Raw genomic sequence first — 3938 nt, forward strand, 5'->3', positions numbered from 1 at the left:
AACTTAACCTAAAATTATATTTAATAAAAAAAAATCCTTGCAACAAAGAATATGATTACCTTTTTCAAAATCAATTAATAAAAGAAATGATCATAAATCATCAGGTTCATTATTATACTTAACATAGAATGTGGTTCGCTTTCCACTTATTTGATCTATTTGTACTACTTGTGCACGTTTCAAAGATACTTCACGAGAACTTTTTCTCTAACACAACATTGAATAGAAACACCTACAAAATCAGATGGATTGTTAAAAATATTTGATTATTTTTTTGCTTTCAATAGCCTCATAATGTAATACACAAGGTTTAAAATTATTACTCAAATTACTTAAAGATTGTTTCAAGATATTTGGGTCATCACTTGATGTTATCAAGCAGTTGAACATTATAATGAACATTATAATGTTCAACTGCTTTGCTGTAAAAAACCATTAATGCCACAAAGTTAACTCAACTAGTTGATAGTATCAGAAAGATAAAAAAGCAATGCAAAAATAGCAAGTTTGCATAAATATATAAATATACAAATTTAAGTACCCTAAATATAATAAGTTTAAGTACCCTAAAATTATTAAAATCAATTACATTCTAATTTTCAATATTTAATAACAGTTTAGTTGTTTGTTTATCAAAAAATACAAATTCTTTTTAAATAATATACACAATGTTATATATGCAATTTACAGTGTAACTTTAAAAATGATAAAACTTACTGATAAATTTCCCGATGATTTAATTGAATTTAATATAAAAGTATTTACATTTGCACACAATACTATTTAACTATAGAAAATGAATGTCTTTTAAGGATTTTGTATAAAAACAATAAAGTACAATATTTTTTTACAAGAAATGCAAATAATTATCACTTAAAAAACCAGAACAAGAAAAGCGGACTAAAGTCTATTGCAATGCAATGGAATAAAATTGTACAACAAATTGCCAAATTAATTTAAATCTTGACATGAAGGGATTCAAGAATCAAATCGTGAAGCTTTTAAAAGAAAAAGGATTTTTTTACATGAATAATGTAATAAATACATGAAGTGTTATGTACTATTGTTTACACTGATTTTAAATAGCTGTAAACAGGCTAATCATAATAATAATAATAATAATAATAACAATAATAATTACTTATCATTAAGTAAATAGTAATTACTTATCAGTAAGTAATATACTAAATTGACAAGGATCTTACACAGAGGTGGATTATTCGTTCCATCGTATAATACTAAATTCTATTGCAAACCTTTCTTTATGCACTCAGCAATAAATGACTGGAATTACCTTCAAACTAAGTTTAGTGATTGTCCTTTTTACGAGTTAAAAAACCCGAATTAAAAAGCAAACTCAAATCCTATTTTATAAATCAAGAATTTTTATGAGTCAACAATTTTATTGGTTGTTATGTTGAAGTATATCTTTTTTATTATTTTTTATTTATTTTCTTTCTTTTTTCTTTTTATTTTGATTATCCGATGTTTTTGTTTTTCAGATATGTAATCTTGAAATTATTTAATATTTTATCTTGGTTTTAATATTTAATCTTGAAAGTGTAATTTTTATTTTTTGTTATGTATATGTTTTTTGATTTTCATGGTCGCTCTCCTTGTTTTAGCAATACTATATGAGAGTGAACCATCCAGTGTAAATATTACTTTCTTTTATGTGGCTCATTTATTGTAATAATTTTACTGGAAAATTTATTGTTATTGTGTTACTATAAAACTTAAAAAATTTTTTTTCAGTAAACCTTCTTTTAAATGTAGTTAATAAAAAAACCTATACAACAACTAAAGCTAGATACATCAGCCTAGTTATTCTATATCTATATTTTTATACAAATAAAAACCATTTACGTGCACAAATTTTTTCCACATAAAAAAATAGTTTAACGCAGAAATCGGCACATAGTTTTGACTGCGTTTACTAATCACGGTGATTCACGCATATGATTTTATTGTGAGCATGCGCATTAAATTAGCTTTTTAAAAAAATGGCGAAGTAATTTTCCGTAAAAACTAAAAACTTTAGCGGTTGATTTCCTTTTTAAATATGTAGATAATGTTCGCAATCAAAAAAAGAAAAAAAGTTTTAAATTATATAATTGATAAGCTCTTCATAAAATAAAAATAAAAAAGTCCTAAAGAAAGAAAACTTTTTGTTTGAAATAATTAGGTTTTTAGGTAAACTAAAGTACAGCATCACCTCAATTATTTCAAGAATATTTTGCGAATAAAAATAGTTTGGATAAAAAGCAAAATATATTCTTACTCTAGATATTGTAAGAAAACATTATTGTTATTCATTTTTACCTGTCATTTTTTTAAATCGAAATAGGGTAGAGCGGGGCATATCAGAGCAGTGGACCACAAAAGTCATTTTAATTAAATTAATACTATTCAAAAAGTTTAATTCCAGATATTTTCTAAAACCAGATTCAAAAAGAGGATAAAAAATACGCTCTGAATAATATAAACTTTTTATAAATGCGGCAATTTAGCAATAGCTCAAGATGAATCTTTTATTGATGTATCGCTTAAGAAAATACGCAAATTTTATTTTTCGCTAACTTATTGGTGCGTTTAAGTAATTTTAATGTATTTTGGTATTTCTAAAAATAATTTTTTTTATAATAATAAATAAAAATAATTTAAAATATTTTATTAAAAAAAATTTTTGAAAAATTTTTTTTTTAGCTGAGATACAAGACTTCAGGCATAATTGTACCGATTGGTGACAACAGTGGTGGACAAACAGAGTGGTGGACAACAAGTTATTTATATAATTGACTATATTACTACCATTTCGTGATGCTGTTTACAAGTAGATGATTTTATTATTAATCTAAAGTAATATTTTCCTTATTTAGAAAAGCAATATTAGTAATAAATCCAAAGAAATTTTTATTTTTATAATTTAATTTGATTATTAATGTTTAATGTAAACAAAGATGGTGAAAAATTATATAAGAAAGATCCAAAATGAGATGAAATGCAGCTTTAGATGTGAGTAAAAAAACTTAGACCTAGAAAAGCTATTGATAATATGGCATTTTTAAGTTTGCTCTACATTAGAATATTGCTAATAAATAAGCCAGCTTATCACAAATGTTGCCAAATAGTTTCAGGATACTTATTGTGTGATTCAAAATATTTTTTGTTTAATTTTGAATATAGAAGTAGTTACCAATTCAATAATATATAGTTTAGAGCAGGGCGGAGGTATTTTATAATAAAGCCCAATTCTTTTTTTTTTCAACTTTTAGCTTTCGCAACATTTTAAGCTTATTTAGTAACAGTTTAAAATTTAAAATACCAAACAAAACATAAAAATAGCAATCTAAATTCTAGCAATGACAATCTGCATCATATAAAATTAAATTTTGATTTTGAATTAAAAGGTCATACTCCTAATACAGTGCTGGACAAAAAGATCCGACCACTAAGGTTTTTAGACAGAAACGTAATATCACTTCAATTTAATGATAATATGATTGAATTAAACGCAACAAACAACATTAACTTAAGCGAATGACACACTTTCGAAGAAACCAAAAAGTAGTTCACATCAGAAAAGAGTTTCTAGTACCTCGAATGTTTTTCTCCGGCTTTGAGGACAGCTTCTATTCTTCGAGGCATAGAGGCAACAAGAGAGTCACAGTAATTAGGCGTTATTTTTTGGGACCACGCCTCCAGTATAGCTTCCTTCATAGTTGTCGCCGACGTCGAGTTTGCTTTTGCCACATCTGCTTTCAATTTTACCCAGCAATTTTCAATCGGGTTTAAATCCGGTGACGAGCCAGGCCACGGAGCAAGAACATTGATGGAATTTTCTTAAAACCATGTCTTGACGATCTTTGTCTGATGACATGGCGCGCCGTCATGCATAAAGATGTCACAGTTGCGATTTCTTGAGCTTGAGAGAAACA

The sequence above is a fragment of the Hydra vulgaris genome, chromosome 05 (genome assembly GCF_038396675.1).
Source record: "Hydra vulgaris chromosome 05, alternate assembly HydraT2T_AEP".
NCBI lineage: Eukaryota > Metazoa > Cnidaria > Hydrozoa > Anthoathecata > Hydridae > Hydra > Hydra vulgaris.